The sequence below is a fragment of the Ursus americanus genome, chromosome 36 (genome assembly GCF_024610735.1).
Source record: "Ursus americanus isolate L20-20 chromosome 36, mUrsAme1.1.p, whole genome shotgun sequence".
NCBI classification, from domain to species: domain Eukaryota; kingdom Metazoa; phylum Chordata; class Mammalia; order Carnivora; family Ursidae; genus Ursus; species Ursus americanus.
In genome coordinates this window covers 12,060,743-12,080,113 of record NC_142162.1, presented here as the reverse complement: position 1 = coordinate 12,080,113, position 19,371 = coordinate 12,060,743, and the positions used below count along the sequence as shown (strand labels likewise).

The 19,371-nt window shown below is 35.9% G+C and overlaps 1 protein-coding gene across 7 annotated transcripts in view; it reads right to left on the bottom strand.

Annotated features, from left to right (window-relative positions):
• Window positions 1-19,371, bottom strand: part of TCF12 (transcription factor 12) — a 352,252-nt gene that overhangs the window by 89,825 nt on the left and 243,056 nt on the right. The gene's annotated exons all lie outside the window — the stretch shown is intronic.

Here is a 19,371-nt window from a genome sequence, read left to right as displayed (position 1 = left end):
ATAAATCCACTTGAAGTTTCAGAGATTATGACAGGGAAACTGGAGAGTGACAAAGAAGCCTCTCACAATCAAAAAACTCAGAGGATAAAGGGAACTTCGGCAAAATACAAATGCAGGGTTTTCATACTGTATCAGTCTTCTGTTAATTTTTTACAAATAATTAAAAAACGGACTGTAATAAATTTTGAATTTGTAAAACACTGATATTTGTGAAATAATTGTATTATGATGCAAATTCACTTACATTGAAATTCCAGGGATATGTTAGCAATTATCAGCATGTTGTTAAAGAATTCTATCCTGAGAATCTCATTAGATAGTGATGCAAACTACAGTTGTTATCATTCTGAGAACAAAGAGATCTTGAATGAGTAATCAATAGCAACTGGCAGAAAATGAGACATTAATTATGATCCTCTCTAGTGTTTTGTCTAAGGCAAGATTTCATTAAATGCTTTGTGCAACCTGAATAGTTCCAAGTCATTACCAACACTTTGGACAATACATTAATTGAGGGGGAGGGGGACTGAACGGGGAAACAAAGTAAAAGAAAACCTGAGATGTTTCCATTCCTTCCCCCAGGTCAATAAAAACACACCAACTATCACTACCCAACTATTAGGCTTGTTCTTTTACAAGCCCCAAATCTTATAATCTCAACATGGTCTCTTGAAAATTTAATTATCATTTTCTATACTTAAGTGTCAGGCAGGTTTGAGAAGATAATGACAGTCATCCATCAAATGCATGCTGCCAGCGCAATCAGCCTAACCTTTAAGAAACTACCTACCTACTATTAAATTAGTAAAACACGGTAATCTTAGCAGTTTAAATTTCCCAATCTTCTTTAATTAGCAGTAGCAGAGGGAAATTTTACCATCTTAATATTTCATTTTCACTAATTTTTCTCTTAAATTTTCTCTCAAGTCCCGCATCAGCCAATGAAAAGATATCGAGTAGGAAGGTATGGGGTATAGATCAATAAAGTAAGACTTTTCGGGTATAAATAGAAAAACTATGATGAAAACCATTAAAAACCATTTTAATATATCCAGCATTTAAATAATTGCAAATATGCAATGAGAATGACTTTCTTTTAGGTTTTTATAGGTTTTCCTTAAGAGAGTCCCTACTTTCAAAATGAAAAGCAAACTTTTCCTGAGGTTAGTAAGTAAGCATACTCTAAGTCCATCTTCTTCCTAAGTGAGCAGTTTTTCTGAATGTGTGAAGTTAGAAACTTCCTTGTTAAATACAGTCCTCTGAAAGCCTTCCTGCTAAGTTACCAGTGTGCCTTTAAACCCTTTCTTTTGCGAATAAAAAGAATCCTGCTATGTAAGGTGCTAACCAACATTAGAAGAACAGGAGATAAAGAAATGTCATTTCTCTTTTGCTTTTGTGGAAAAGGTATTATGTAGTCCTAAGATTTTCAGCAGAGTTCTGATACTTAGAAGCCACTCCTTTTCCCTTTAATGCTAGCTTTCAAATCTTGTAAATGACTACCACCTCTTCCCAATCCCTTGCATTTGAAGAAAACAATTAAGACGAACATAAAACACAGTACAGCAGTAGGCATACAGTTAGGTATGCAATACTTTTTGAACTGAAACATTCTGTACTGGAACATTTCTAAAAGTTAAGCTTTTTATTTTGGGAATTTTCAAGTATAAACAAAAATAGAAAAAAAAAAACCCCAGTATAATGAACCTTCCTATACCTTTCACCCAGCTTTTTTTTTTTTTTTTTTTAAAGATTTTATTTCTTTGAGAGAGAAAGAGCTAGTGAGAGAGAGCGAGAAAGAATAAGCGAGAGCTCAAGGTGGGAGGAGCAGACTCCTCCCTGAGCAGGGAGGCGGATGGCTCAATCCCAGGATGCTGGAATTATGACTTGAGCTGAAGGCAGACACTTAACCAACTGAGCCACCCAGACACCCACCTTTCACCCAGCTTTAATAACTGCCAGCATTCTACTGTTTGCTTCATTTATTCTGCTATCTCTCAGTTCTTGGTATGGCCCCATAATTGACAACAATATCTTACAGTCAGTCATGTAATGTCCAGTCTGTGGTCACCTCTTCTGTCATTTTTTTCCTGAGGTGGTGTCTAATCTCCAGCCATTATTTAATATACTCTTTTCTCCTAAAATAAGTTTCCAGAAGAATCATCTGACTTTTAAACAATGTTCCCAAACAGCACTGAGTACTACCAAAAGTTTTTTCCCTGCCAAGTAACCTCTGCATCATCTTTCTCTGGCTTTTTAACAGAAACAGGAAATTATACTTGCCTACTACCTGATACTTTAAGATGAGATTTTCCTTCCACAAAACAATTTATTTTACCTATGTTCCAAACTCAGAAGCTCACTCTGCAGGTAGCTGATGGCTTATTACCCCGGTTATATATTCCTTCCTAAATCACAGAATTCAGATTCTAAGGTTTTCTGAATACTCACTGAATACCAGTAAGCACAGCCCCTTCACAGGCTACTTCATGAGTGAATCATCTCTTAGAAAGCTTCAACACTGATCCATAGCCACTTTTATGTCTTTTTCACATTCTTGACTCCCAAAAATTCTCCCATCACCATCAACTAATCTATTGCCAAAAGGATGCAGTAAATACTGGAAACCACTTGACTCCTGCCAATTTTTAAGTCCAATATTCAACTCTGACATGACCTATTCTTGCAACACCCATTGCTCCTTTATTACTTATTGTACTTGTTCTTTTGTGTCAAGATATTCAGTATCTTGACTTCTTTTCCCCAGTCCCAAAGTTTAATCATGGCTTCACTTCCTTCCTTTGAAAACTAGCCCACAAAGTCTATTACTTTAACCATTATCTCACCACTACTTCGATTCCTCTATCCTTAGCCATTTACCAGCTATGAAACATTGGATAAATTACATAATCTCTGAGGCTTCAGGTTCCTCAGTTGTCAAATGGAAAAACAGTTACACCAACAGCAGCAGCAGCAACAACACTTCTGTCATATGCAAGGACCACATGAAATGTCTGTAAGGTGCTTGGCACAATGCCTAGCACTCATAAACATATGATATATGCTAGCCCTTATGTTTAGGCGTACCTTGTTTTACTGCACTTTGCAGATACTGCACGTTCTACAAATTGCAGATTTGTGGCAACCTTTTGCCAAGCAAGTCCATAGGCACCATTTTTGCAATAGCATTTGCTAACTTTGTGTCTCTGTGTCACATTTTGGTAATTCTCGCAATATTTAAAACTTCTTTATTACTACAATATTTGTTGTGGTGATCGGTGATCAGTGATCTTTGACGTTACTATTGTAATTGCTTTGGGGCCCCACGAAGTATGCCCAGGAAGATGGCAAATTTATTTGGTAAATGTTGTGTGTGTTCTAACTGCTCCACTGACCAGTCGTTCCCATCTCTCTCCCTCTCCTTGAGCCTCCTTATTCCCTGAGACACAACAATATTCAAATTAGGTCAATTAATAATCCAACAATGGCCTCTAAAAGTTCAGGTGAAAGGAAGAATCACAGGTCTCTCTCTTCAAGTCAAAAGCTAGAAATGATTAAGCTTAGGGAGGAGGGCATGTCAAATGTGGAGACAGGAAGAAAGCTAATCCACTTGCACCAAACAGTTAGCAAAGCCCATGAATACAAAGGAAAGGTTCTTGAAGGAAATTAAAAGTGCTATTCCAGTGAACATATGAATGGTAAGAAAGCCCAAGAGCCTTAATGCTGATAGGGAGAAAGTTTTAATGGTCTGGATAGAAGATCAAACTACTGCGAACTACAACAGTCCCTTAAGGGAATGCCTCATCCAGAACAAGGCCCTAACTCTCCCCAAGTCTATGAAGGCTTAGAGAGTAGAGGAAGCTGCAGAAGAAAAGTATTCAGTTAGAGAAGTTGGTTCATAAAGGTTAGGGAAAGAAGCCATCTCTGTAACATAAAAGTGCAAAGTGAAGCAAGTGCTGATGGAGAAGCTGCAGCAAGTTATCCAGGAGATTTGGCTATTATAGATAAGTAATGAAGGGGGCTGCACTAAACAACAGATTTTCAGTGTAAATGAAACAGCCTCCTATTAGAAGATGATGCCATCTAGGACTTTCATAGCTGAAGAAGAGATGTCAATGCCTGACTTCAAAGCTTCATAGGACAGGCTGACTCTCTTTTTAGGGGCTAATGCAGCTGGTGACTTTCAGTTGAAGCCAATCCTCATTTGCCATTATGAAAATCCTTGGGCCCTTAAGAATTATGCTAAATATACTCTGCTTCTGCTCTATAAATACAACAATAAAGCCTGGATGACAGCATATCTGTTTACATAGTTTACATGGTTTACTGAATACTTTGAGCCCACTGTTGAGACCTGTTGCTTAGAAAAAAAAGAATCCTGTCAAAATATTATTGCTCATCAGCAGTGAACCTGGTCACTCAAGAGCTCTGATGCAGATGTACAATGAGATTACTGTTGTTTTCATGCCTGCTCACAAAACATCTATCCTGCAGCCATGGATCAAAGAGTAATTTTGATTTCAAGTCTTATTATTAAAGAAATACACATCATAAGGCTAGAGCTGCCTTAGATAGCAATTCCTCTGATGGATCTGTGCAAAGTCAACTTGAAAACCTTCTGGAAAGGATTCACCATCCTACATGCTGTTAAGAACACTTGTGATTCACAGGAAGATGTCAAATTATCAACATGAACAGGAATTTGGAAGAAGTTGAGTCCAACCCTAATGGATGACTTGGAGGTGTTCAAGACTTCAGTGGAGGAATTAACTGCAGATGTTGTAGAAACGGCAAGAGAAGTGGAATCAGAGCCTGAAGATGCAACTGAATTGCTGCAATCTTATTATAAAACTTGAACAGATGAGGAGCTGCTTCTTATGGATGAGCAAAGAAAGTGGTTTCGTAAGATGGAATCTACTTCTGGTGAAGACACTATGAAGATTGCTGACATGGCAACAAAGGATTTAGATCTTATAGTAAACATAGTTGAGAGGATTGATTCCAATTTTGAAAGGTCTACTGTAGATAAAATGTTATCAAACAGGATTTTGTGCTACAGAGAAACTGTTTGTGAAAGGAAGAGGACATCGATGAGGCAAACTTCATTGTTGTCTTATTTTAAGAAACTGCTACAGCCACCCCAACTTCAGCAACCACCACCCTGATCAGTGAGCAGCCATCAACAGTGAGGCAAGACCCTCCAAGAGCAAAAATATGACGACTCACTTGAAAGCTCAGATGGCAGCTAGCATTTTAAGCTATAAAGTATTTTAATTTTATTTTTATTTTTAAAAAATTTTTTATTTATGTTTTGAGAGAGAGAAAGAGAGAGAGCACAGAGGGAGAGTGACAGGGAGAAGCAGACTCCTCACTGAGCAGAGAGCCGGATGCAGGGCTCGATCCCAGGACCCTGAGATCATGACCCAAGCTGAAAGCAGATGCTTAGATGACTGAGCCACCTAGGCACCCGTATTTTTTATTGTTTTTAATGATTAAAAAATTTTATTTGGGGCGCCTGGGTGGCACAGCGGTTAAGCGTCTGCCTTTGGCTCAGGGCATGATCCTGGCGTTATGGGATTGAGCCCCACATCAGGCTCCTCCCCTATGAGCCTGCTTCTTCCTTTCCCACCCCCCCTACTTGTGTTCCCTCTCTCGCTAGCTGTCTCTCTCTCTGTCAAATAAATAAATAAATAAATAAAATCTTTAAAAAATTTTTTTATTTACTTTGCGGGGGGGCAGAGGGAAAGGGAGAAAGAGTCTCAAGCAGACTCCATGCTGAGTGCAGAGCTCCACATGGGGCTCAATCCCACGACCCCCAAGATCACAACCTGAGCTGAAACCAATAGTCCGATGCTCAACTGACCATACCACCCAGGTGCCTGGCAATAAAGTTTTGGTTTGTTTTTTTTTTTTTAAAGATTTATTTATTTTTAGAGAGAGAGAGTGCGAGTGTGTGCATGAAAGAGACAGCACATGCATGAGAAAGAGTAGGGGGTTGTCAGGGGGAGAGGAGAGAATCTCAAGCCGACTCCCCACAAAGTGCAGAGCCCGACATGGGGCTCCATCTGATGATCATGAGATCATGACCAGAGCCAAAATCAAGAGTCAGATGCTTAACCAACTGAGCCACACAGGTGCTCTTGCAATAAAGTATTTTAATTAAGATATCTACATTGTTCTTTTAGACATAACGCTACTGCATACTTTAACAGACTACAGTATAGTGTAAACATAACTTTATATGCACTGGGAAAGCAAAAAATTCATCTGACTCACTTCATTGTGATATTTGGTTTATTGCAGTGACCTGGAGCTGAACCTGCAGTACCTCCGAGGTGTATTTGTATTATCACTATCATCATTAACCTATCCAGTCAAACATCTGCTATCTATGCTTCTACATTTGGTCTGCTGAGTACTACTGGAATAAAAATTAAAACATATATAAAACTATATAGGCTAAGTCAATAGTTTCTGGTCTCTAACCTGAGGTGAATCATCAACACCTCTTGCAAAGCCTTTTACTTGTCCCTAGAGAGCTCGCAGAATTCAAAGAATATTTTCAGGTATTTTATTTCAAACAAACAACATATGCCCTAATCCTTCTGTTATAAAAATCTCAGTAAAGTGAATGTCTACCTTATGCTTGAATACATCCAGGGAGAAGAAAGTCACTATCCATCAAAGTTGAGTATTCCATCCTCTATACTATGAGAACATTCCTTCTTACATTGAGTTAAAATCAGGATCACTAACTCCTACCCGTCATCCAAAGTTTTAACCTTAAAAGTTACAGAACAAGCCAAATTATGCTTCAAATATTTGAAGATGCTTCTCATGAAAGTCTAAAGAGCAGACAGCCCTCAATCCTTCAATCCCATATGTTAGAGTTGCAAATTACCTTATTTGCAAGTTTTTCTCCAAATCAGTTTTAGTTTACCTAAGCCTGTTTTGAAATGCATATGCTCAGAATGGTATACAGTATAACTTCCTTATTCTAAATAGTATGTTTCTAATAATTCAGCCTAAGACTAAGGTCCTTTCTATTAGGCTTGCTGTTATGAAGAAATATCCAAATTGTTCTTTAAAACAACTAACTTTAATTAAACCTCTTGGAGAAATAGCAGGTCAATATAGGATTGGCTACATATGAAAGCCCCTTAATTCTCTTAATTATCAGAAACACATACCTGTGTAGGAAAAACTTGTGTTTTGATGGAAAATTACACATTATCTGGAGTAGGGTCAGTTCTATAACTATGCACTCCACCTTTGTAGCAAGAAAGAAGCCATAGTTGATATGTAAATGAATGAGAATGGCTATGTACTAACAAAACCCATTTACCAAAAAAAAAAAAAAGGAAGTGGGAATATCTGGCTGATAGCCGTAGTTCGCTGACCCCTAATCTAGAACACAACGTTCTAGGTTATCTGATTCTCATTTTATGGGAGCTATTTTACAACTCTATAAATTGTAGGTAACCGATAACAATGTAAAATAATTCTTATCTAGAGACCTGCAAAAACATTCTTCTCAGTGAGGGAATGAACAGTTTTCCACTCTCAGTACCTCTACCACTCTGCTCCAAAGGAGAAAAAAAAGTTTGATCTACATCAGAACATTAATTTCCATAATTTTTAAAATTTATTTTTAAATGTTTGCTACTGAATTATAGTTGACATATGTTTTAGTTGCAGGTATACAATATAGCGATTTAACAGTTGTATATATTACTCAATGCTCATTCACCACAATAACTGTTGTTTCCATTTGTTACCAGGTAACGTTATTACAATATTACTGACTGGAAGTACTCCCTACGCGGTGCTCTTTATCTCCATGACATCTATCTTGTAACCGGAAGTTTGCATGTCTTAATTCCCCCTCACCTATTTCATTCACCCCCCACCTCTGGCAACCAAGAGTTTGTTCTCTGTATTTATGAGTCTTTTTCTGTTTTTGTTGGTTTGTTTCTTTTTTAGTAATTTCCATAATTTTGATCTATGACTGTGTCTGTTTTTGGATTCTCTTTAGAACTGGTTCTGACACCTTAACAAATTTCTTCACTGATGAGGTAAAATCTATTTACTTTTTACCTGTAGGAGAGTCAGGACTTGACGTATTTTAACAAATTTATCTTTTAACATGTGCAATGTGCTGTTGTTATAGGGTAACTAAGATCTGTCTAAACCACCTTCTATCCCACTGTTCATGCTCATGTTCTAGAGCAATCAGGCCATCTCAAATAGTTTCCTTGTGTCCAGTTTGTAAATTCTCTTGTATATCTGGAACCAAAATTACCTTTTCTAAGAAACACCTGTATTTTTTATCCTGCCATGTGTCCAATCTGAAACCCTCACAGGATAAAACAGAAACTCTTTGGTCAGGCATTCAAAGCAACATCCTTACAATTCAAACACCTCACACCATTCCTCAAAACAAGTATTTCATTCAGGCCAAACTAAAATGCTACTATTCCTAGAATACACATTCACTTATTCATTCGAAATACATTTATTCAAAAGGTATTCATTGATACCTTCTATTTGTTAGGCACAAAGTTGGTGATGAAAATACAACAAACAGCCATTGACCCTGCCCTTACAAAACTTATACTTTCGGTGGGAGAAAACTAAGGAAGCAGCTACAAGATGTGTTGAATATTATTACTTCTATTTATATTAGTCATATGTTCTCTTTCCCTAAGATGTCTTCTTCTCTACTTGTTCAAATTTTGCCCATTCTCCAAGATTTTAGAGTTGTATACTTCCTTTGCAATATCTTCTCTGTATCAAAATCACATTAATTTCACTCTCTTCTGAGTTCTAACTCACATCTGTGCCACTTTCTTGAGATTTACTACAAGTTATCTTATCATCTTAAATAATTTTCTGTGTGTACAGAGCTAGTCTCCCCCATCCAGAACATAAGCTTCTTGAGGACTGATGCTAAAACTTTTATATCCTGTTGCCTGGTCAAGATTCTTATACATGATAAGACAAGCAAATTCTTGTTGATTCCTTATCTTTTAATCAAGTCCTATAGTGTGTGAAGCTCTTTCCTTGACATTTTCACCAAGAAGCAGGAGAGAAAAGATGAAGCATTTAAACTGTAAGTGAATTTGGTTTGCTTTTAAAATGGAAGTTACAATAGATTTTTTTAAATTGGGAATGTAGTAGTTATTAAGGGCATAATAATTTTTAGATAAAAAGGGATTTCTATTAAAAATAAAATAAAGAACAGTAAAAATACTAAAATCTAGCCAATGAAATGTTAAAATGCAATGAACACATTATGTTGTAGAATATGGATCTGTAATTAGTCTTATGAAATCTGTGCAAAACTCCCGTTATTTGATTAAAGTAGTTTTGAAATAAAGTAAATCACCTCAAATACTTAAGAAATTTATTTTAAATGTATAGAAATTTATTAAAAAACTACCTCAAAACCAAAAGAAATCTAGAGATGAAACAATCAGGGTTACTAATACTTTAAAACACATTAAACATTCTGTCTTAACAACTTAATTTTATGAGTAAAAGCAATGATAGGGTTCAAGATACACCACTTCCAAACATGGTACCTTGGCACATTGAATAGTTTAAGATGAGGAGTTTGAGAAACTGCCAGGAGCAGGAAGGTCATTCTAACTGCTCCCTCCCAGGCCCTTCTTCCCTACAATAGGCCATAGCATCCTCATGTGAGAGGACCTCCCTATGCCAGGAGGAAAGGAACATCCTATTTCCAAAGACAAACGGATGTCAAGAAGAATCTTAAGAAATAGGCCTTATTAAATTTCCCCTAGTTTACTACAACTACCTCATACTCCTTAATCTGTTCATATTCTTCCATGACTATCCACTCTTCATCAATCCTAGCATAAATGTACATAAGTCTGTGTCTTTCAGCCTTCATTTTTTTTTTTAAGATTTTATTTATTTATTTAACAGAGATAGAGACAGCCAGCGAGAGAGGGAACACAATCAGGGGGAGTGGGAGAGGAAGAAGCAGGCTCATAGCGGAGGAGCCTGATGTGGGGCTCGATCTCGTTAACGCTAGGATCACGCCCTGAGCTGAAGGCAGACGCTTAACGACTGCGCCACCCAAGCGCCCCTCAGTCTTCATTTCTTTATGAAGACTGTAATAAAACTTATATTAAGTAAATCTGTATGCTTTTCTCCTGTTAATCTGTCTTTGTCAGTTTGCTTTTCAAACCCAGCTAGGAACCTTAAGAGGGCTGAGGAAAACTTTTCTCCCCTACGGGCAGTAAGACTTTCTCATATTCTTGTGGATATCTTAGCCTGGGTAAATTATTCCACAGGCCTCACCCTTTAAAGGTGTCTCTAAGTATACTGTCAGAAATCACCTCATCAAGCAACACAGTTAAACTCTAGAACTATTTGTTCTCAGTAGCTAAGGAAAATTGTCCTCCTTAGGACAGCAGCCTTATGGGAAGGAGGGGGAGGCAAGAGAAAGAAAAAGAGAAGTAGCTATACCACAAGAATCTTTTATGAAGCAACTTATAGTCCTGTTACCAACTAAAAATGATTCTGTTCTTGAAATTACCACGGAATTGCAAGTCTAGAAGGGACTAGAAATTTGTTCGTCCACTGCACTTAAACTTCCTGCCATGAAGAGAAAACCCACAGAAGCGCTGGGTAACTTTACTATAGACTTGTAGTTCCTTCTTTACATATCCTAGATACCGGTTCTTTGTCAGATAGGTTTTGCAAGTATTGACTACCGGATGTGGCTGTCAATTCATTTTTTTTTTTTTTAAGCCTAGGCCTTTTTATAAGTCTTTAATTTTGATTAAGTCTAATTTATCATTTTTTTCTTTTGCGGTTTTTATCTTTTTGTATTCAGTGTAAGAAAGCTTTGCTTACTTACCCCCAAATTGAGGAGATATTCTCCTATGTTTTCTTCTTAAAGCTTTGTAATTGTAGCTTTTACATTTAGGTCTAGGATCCATCTTGAATAATTTTTCTGTTTAGTGTGAGAGGACTGACATTTATATCTGTCCATATGAATATCCATTTATTATTGCATCTCTTAAAAACAAAACACCCTTTCCTTTCTCCACTGGACTACTTTGGCAAACCGCTAAAAATCAAATCAACCAAATAAAGCATGGGTGTACTTCTGGGCTATATTCTGTTCCAGTGTCGTATTTCTCAGTCAGGCCAGTACTATGCTGCTTAATTGCCAGAGCTGTACACCAAGAGTGTTAGAGTCAGGTAGAATACATTCTCTAGCACTGCTCTTCACTTTTCATTTTTTAAAAACTGTTATTTACATACAATAAAATGTTCAGATCTTAAGTGAACTACTCAATCAGTTTTGATGAATGCATATCAAGACAGACATTTCTATTACTTCAGCAACGGGGGTCCCTATATAGAAGAACCCTCCTATTGGCAACCACTGATTTGATTTTTATCAACACAGGATAGTTTTGCCTATTACAGACGTTCATACAAAAGGAGCCATACAGTATTTTTGAGATTTGACCTGTTTTTAGCATAACATTACTGAGCTCATTAGATCATTCCATTTTATTGCTGAATGACATTCAGTGTATGAACATGATACAGTTCATTTATCCATTATCCTCTTGATGAACATCTGGGTTTCCAGTTTTAGGCTAAAGTGAGTAAAACTGTTATAAACATTTTTGAGGAGAAAGCTTTTTTGTGAACAATGTTTTCACTTGGATAAATATCTGGGAGTAAACTGCTGAGTCTTGGGGCAGATACATGTTTAACTTTATAAGAAACCGCCAGCTTTCTAAAGTCATTATACCATTTTACAGTACCGCTAACAATATATCATCTTTTTAATTTTAGCTATTCTGGGTAGCTGTATACTGATATGTCACTCTGGTTTTAATTTTCATGTGCCTAACAGCTAATAATGTGGAACTTTTAATGTGCTGATTGCCCATTTGTATTTTTCTTTTTTAAAAAGATTTTGTTTATTTTTGAGAGCAAGAGCAAGAGAGAGAGAGAGAGTGGGAGAGAGAACCTGAAGCAGACTCTCTGCTGAGCACAGAACGCAAAGGGGGGCACGATCCCACAACAGTGAGATCATGACCTGAGACAAAACCAAGAGTCAGATGCTTACCTGACTGAGCCACCCAGGTGCTCCCCATTTGTGTTATCTTATGTGAAGTGTCTGTTCAAGTGTTTTGCCTATTCATTTACTTATTTTTTAAGTAGGCTCCATGTTGTAGTGGCTGAACTCATGACCCTGAGATTAAGAGCTGAGCTAAAATCAAGAGTCAGATGCTTAACTGACTGAGCCACCCCGGTGCCACATTTTGCCTATTTAAAACAAACTGGGTTGCTTGTTTTTTATCATTGAGTTGTCAGGGATCATTTTATTTGTCAGATATATGGGTTGCAAATACCTTCTCCCAATCTGTGGCTTTTCTTTTCATTTTCTTGATAATCACAAATTTTTAATTTTTTAAAAAAAGATTTTATTTATTTGAGAGAGAGAGGGAATCTGGGATCATGACCTGAGCTGAAAGCAGACACAACCGATTGAGCCACTCAGGCACCCCTTTAAGTTCAATTCATCAGTGTTTCTTTCATGTTTGATGCTTTTATGTGTTCCCTACGGAATTTTTGTTTACCTGTAAGTGGCAAAGACATTCATCTATTTTTCCCCCAGCAGCTTTATTACTTTAGCTTTTATATTTAACTCCATGATCTATCTCAAATTTGTGTATGGTTTAAGGTAACGGTTTAAGTTCTTTTTTTTCTTTTCATACTGATAATTCAGTAGTTCCGGCACCATATGTTAAAAAGATGTTTTTTTCTCACTGAGTTGCTAGAGTGCTGTTATCAAACATTATTTAGCGTATAGGTGTGGGTCCCTTTCTGGACTCTATTCTGTTAATGGTCTGTCAATCTTTATACTATATCGTCTTGATTAGTATTGCTTTATAGTAAGTCTTGAAATCAGGTATAGTCCTTTCTCCTTTCTTTTTGGATTGTTTTAGCACTTCTTAATCCTATGCCTTTCCCAATGAACTTTTATTTTCATTTTTTCCCCAAATTTTTATTTAAATTTTAGTTAACACACAGTGCAATATTGGTTTCAGGAGTATAATTCAGTGGTTCATCACTTACATGTAACACGCAGTGCTCTTCATAACAAGTGCCCTCCTTAATACCGATCCCCCAGCTAGCCCATCCCCTACCTCCCTCCCCCTCCCTCCATCACTCCTCCTCAGTTTGTTCTCTATCATTCAGAGTCTCTTGGTTTGTTTCCCCTCTCATTTTTACTCCCCTTCCCCTATGTTCATGTTTTCTTTCTTGAATTCCACATATGAGTGAAATCACATGGTATTTGTCTTTCTCTAACTTATTTCACTTAGCATAATACACTCTAGCTCCATCCACGTTGTTGCAAATGGCAAGATTTCATTCTTTTTGATGGCTGAGTAATACTCCATTGTATTATATATACACCATATCTTCTTTATCCACCCATCAGTCAATGCACATTTGGGCTCTCTCCATAGTTTAGCTACTGTTGCTGATGCTGCTATAAACATCAGGATGTGTACTCCTTGGAATCTGTGTTTTTGTATCCTTTGGGTAAATACCTAGAAGTGCAACTGCTGGATCACAGGGTAGTTCTATTTTTAACTTTTTGAGGAATCTTCATACTGTTCTCCAGAGTGGCTGCACTAGTTTGCATTCCCACCAACAGTGTAAGAGGGTTCCCCTTTCTCTGCATCCTTGCCAACAGCTGTTGTTTATGTCGTTAATTTTAGCCATTCTGACAGGTGTGAGGTGGTATCTCATCATGGTTTTGATTTGTATTTCCCTGATGATGAGTGGTGTTGAGCATCTTTTCATGTACCTGTTAGTTAGCTGGAAGAAATAATCTTGTAAATGTCTAAAAAAAAGAATGTTAGAATTCTGATTGGGACTACATTAAATCTATGGCCTAATGGAACTGATATCTAAATGATACAGAGTCTTCCAATTCATGAACATGGCATATCTATTTATTTAGCTCCTCTTTGATTTCTCCCAGCAATATTTTACAGTTTTCATTGTTCAAGTCTTAACCATCTTTTGTTAAGTGTATCCCTCAGTATTTTATGCTCTTTTAGGTAACTATAAATAGTACTTTTTTGTTAATTTCATTTTCTAATTGTTCATTGCTGGTGTGTAGAAATATAATTAATTTTTAGATTGATTTTATATCCTGTGACAAAGCTAAAGGTTTATTAGTTCTAAAAGTTTTCATGACAATTCATTTGGATTTCCCATGTGCACAAACATGTCATCTACAAATTCAGCTTAATTTATCCCCTTCCAAATTGTCTTTTTTTTTTTTTTCATGCCTTATTACACCAGTACATAAAATTCAAGTGATAAGAATGGAAATTCTTACCTGGTTCCTAAGACTGAGGGGGAGGGGGCATTTAGTCTTTCACCATTAAATATGATGTTAGTTATAGATCTTTCATGTATGTCTTTTATCAAACTGAGGAAGTTCTTTCTATGATTAGTTTGTTGTGAGATTTTATCATCAGTATATCATTTTTGTTGAATACCTTTTCTACAACTATGGAGATCTACTGTATTTCTCCTTACTTCTGTTAATGCGTAGAACTAAACTGACTGATTTTCAAATGTTCAACCAAACTTACATGTGCTGTTTTATTGCTTACCTCGTAAAATGAGCTGTAAAGTGTTTCCCACTTCTCTATTTTCTAAAATAGTTTGCATGAGATTTGTATTTTTCCCCCTGAGCATTTGAAAGAATTCACCAATGAAACCATGACCCTCAAGCTTTCTTTGTAGGTTTTCTCTCACAAACAACTTTTATTCCCCCCACCTTTATTTTATTTTACTTTAATTCCAGCATAGTTAACACACAGTGTTATATTAATTTCAGGTGTACAATATAGTGATTCAACAATTCCGTATACCACCTGGTGCTCATCACTCTGTGGGTTTTTGAAATGAATTATTTTTACTAATGCACAGCTATTCAGACTTTCTGTTTATCTTGTCCCTTTTTGTAAGTATTTCTCAAGAAATTTATTTCACCTAAGTTGTTAAATTTACTGAGTTAAGTTATTCACAGTATTTCTTTATTACCTTTTTCATGTATATATGGTTTTAATGATACTCCCTTCTATTCTAGATATTGGTAAATTGTGTTCTTTCCTCTTCTTCCCTCTCTCACTTTGTCTTAATCAGTCTAGCTAGGAGTTATTAATTTTATGGATCTTTTAAAATAAATTCTGGTTTTGTTGGATTTTCTATTAATTTTGTAGTATTACATTGATTTCTGCTCTTATTTGTATTATTTGCCCCCTTCTATTTATTTAGTGCTTCATTTTCTAGCTTCTTAGGGCAGAACCTCAGGTTGTATACTTCGGGTCTTTTTTTTGAATACAAGCATTTACAGCTATACCTTTTCTTCTAGGCACTGTTTCAGCTGCACCAACAAATTTTGTTATATCATATTTCATTATAATTCAGTTAGAAATAGTTTCTAAATTCCCTTCTAATTTTTTAAAACAACAGATTGTGTACACATGGGTCATTAACTTTTCAAATAGTTGTTTTTTTTCCTAAGTATCTTACTAACTTCTAATTTAATTCTCTTCTGGTCAGACAATATGCTATATGATTTCAAACCTTTTCAATTTACTGACACTAGTTTTATGGATTAGCACATGACTCAATCCTGTTGAACAGAATATATACCCTCAAAATGAATGTATATTCTTCATTTGTTGAGAACGGCATTTTATAAATATCAATGAGGTCAAGGCAGTTGATACTGAACTGTTTTTTGTCTAGTTATTTTGTCAGTTGCTAAGAGAGATATTAAACATTTAACTATAATTTTGTATTTACTTCTCTCTTTAATTCTATCAATATTTGCTTCATCTATTTTAAAGCTCAGGTTATATACCTAAAGTTATTATCACTATGTATCATTTATCATTGTTGTATCTTCCTGACGTATTGACTCTTATAATTTTATCATTATCAAATGTCTGTATATAGTGAGACTGGCTATAATGGGAAAAGAGGATGGCTAAGAAGCAAATGGTATGGGTAAATTTCCAAATAACTAAGTGCTACCTGAGTTTAAAGTTATTTGTCATTTTCCAAAGCATATAATATCTGAAAGCTGATGAAACTTAAATCTCTTTGAAAAAAACCAAGACCCTGCCTCTTCTGGGTTTGAACACTTGGAGAAAAACTTACAAGAACTACTTGAACACATACTTGCTTAACAGGTATCAGGGAAAAACTGTTGTAATGATAAAAGGATTTTTCATACCATGGTGAAGTATTATACTTATGGTTAATAAAGATGTTGGCTTCTATGTTCTGTGTTGAATCAATTAAAAAAATTCAATTGCAGAATGATCTATCAGTGTTTCCAGTAATACCGCTACACCAGCTTCCTTTTAATGGCTCATCAGTTATGGGATTGCCATGAAAGTAATATGAGGAGACTCATTTAGCAACATATTATTACATCATCTTAACATGAAGCAAGGTCCATCAGGCATTATTAAATTAGACTGAATTTTGTAGAATGTCAACAGCATTTTATGTACATTAATAGGAGAGTTAATGTTCCTTTGGGAATTATGTTGAAGAAAAATGGTTTCAAAGTGGTGTTTGGATATAATTTTGCAGTCACTGTTTACATTTCCTTCTATTATCATTGCGTGGTTAAGATTTTTATGTCACTTGTGAATATGTAAGACAAAATGGGAGCCAATTTGTTGTTTTAGTGTATTGTCTTCTCTGACCCCTGATAACAAATACTGTTTGGAATACAGGTTTTTCTTTGAATAGGAGTGATACATCTTTTTTAACTCTTGAATATCCTGAGCTTACTATTTAGGCCTCAAATCCGCTGGTGCCATCCATTATAATTTTGTCTAGCAACTGCAGCATAGTGAGAGCTAACTAACAATAATAAATAGCAACGCCATTGTTCCTTTCACAGACAGGAATTCTTTTACTTGTTTTAAGAGCCCTCCTATTTTCACTGATGCCATTTGTCTTTGCTGCAGTTAAATCTCTCCTATGTGCTGAATTTTTGGCTTCCTCTTTGGGGCTCATGCATTAGTTCTGCGAATTCTTTACAAATAAATCTTTCCCTCACTTGAATACCTTTACATTTCTTGTATATAGCAATATTGTTATTTTGCATTTCATACATCCTGGTAATGTTGTTTCGCTTTTCCGCAGGCCTGCCAGATCTCTCCAAAATGTTATAAAACAATTGTTAAATAGTGATCTTATAGTTTCTTCCTTTTTTATACTCTGTAGATGCTTACATTTGGCATATTGAGAAACTGAGTTTCTCAAAGCATAATCCCTAGTCCACGTGAATTAGCATCACCCAGGGCACTTGTTGAAAATATAAATTCCCAGGTCCCGCCTAGACCAAACAGATTAAAATGAAAGGGTAGTAAGGGTGTAGACTAGGAACCTGAGACTGTTACGCTGCAGTATAGTTACATCGTAGTTAAAAGCATCAACCCTATGTTTAGAAGGTTCACCACTTGCTAGATGCGTGCCCTTGAGCAAATTACTTACTACCTCTGGAAAGCATCCATTTTCCAATCTGAAAAATGGGTGTTGTTAATAGGATTAAATGTAATCATGTTTAATTCAATGCCTGGCTCAATTCTCAGTAAATGGCAGCAATTGTTATTACAGTGCTATGTGTCTAGGTTTAAAATAAATGTTTTCTGATATGAAAATTAAATCTGGTATTGTACACCTCAAACTAATATAACACTGTATGTTAATTATACTTAATTATATAATTATATGTTATATAGTTATATAATTTAAAAAACAAAAATCATGAGAAGAAAGGAATTAAATCTGGTATAAACACATATTAATCTTTGGAAAAACTGTTAAGATTTGTCTTTTCAAAACCTGAGAATTATATAAATAGAGCTTACCACTGATCCTAACTAAATAGCAATACCTTTGCCAAGGGAGTGTAAAAAATGTACGTGGAAACTCATTAATATAAGCATTAACTGATACATTAGATGCAGCTGTAGTTTCTAAGAGCTTACAATCATTTTTCCCTCAAGTTTAGCAATAGTGTTAACATTAGACCAGTGGCTCTCAAGCCTTTTGGTCTCTTAAAAATAATATTAAGGATTCAAAATAACTTCTGTGAAGTTTATCTCAAGAATGCAAGGATGATTTAACATAACAAAGAAAATCATTGCAAGTTACCCTATTATAATACCACTACTGGGCACTGTTTCAACTCATCCTCTGCTCCAGCATTTATCCATGTGCGCTCTTACATGTGTGCTTCATTCATGCACACGCACTTCCCAATCTATGTAGAGAGGATGGTGAGAATAAAGGAGGAAAGAATCACTGGAGTTATGCGTTACCAGCCTCTGATGGGGTTGTGCCAAGGATTTGTGCTAAGTCTCATTTCCCAAAGCCAAGTGAGAACTCCAAGCGATTCGATAAGGGACATTTCATGGAACAACAATAATGACCTTTTCTGATGAGACTGCGAATATAATGACTTGAATAAATAATACAACCCCCCCAAAACAAAATAGCTTTTGTTTTGTAGATTATATGAATGGAAAAAAATTTTTAAATGTGGATTTATTTTGTAAAATGCTTTCATAAGTACATGGAATTTAACTTTCAGAGACCTATAAAGTAGTGGAAGCAAAACTGCTAATTCTATTTTTCAAAAGAGGAAATCGGTGCAGAGATGGGATTGAAGGTTAAATGACTTGTCTTAGGACCATCGGTCAGTAACTTGTAAAGATGGGATTTGAACCTAAGTCTTCTGACTTTGAATGGCACAATTACAGGATATACATTAAATGGAGTCGTACTGTTAGAAATGAGAATTAAAATTGGCTCAAATGCCCATGTCTAAAATTAGGGTGGACCTCATGAAAGGCATGCAGACGGCAGAAAACAAATGCCATACATTCTGCCTTTCTATTCTTTTTGGCTTGATTCTGATGGGAATCTACAGGTAAACTGAGTGTTCAGGATTCTCTCTAAAGATACGAGGGAGAAGGCAGAGAAGATGGCCTTTAGTAAAAATACAACATGCTAAGGAATATGGAAGAATTGAAACAATGTTTCCAAGTCAAAGAGACTTTTGGAAGCCTAAGGAATTGGTTAGAGTGTAAGGACTGAAATGAAAATACTTAGAACATTAGCAAGTTTAACATTACAGGACAGTAAAGCTACACAGAGCAATCGTATGTTCTTCATGTAATATATCAGCAGCTCTGTTCTTTTTTATGAGGATATCTGCAAAAATCATTTTCAGAAATGATATAAGAATTTTGGAAA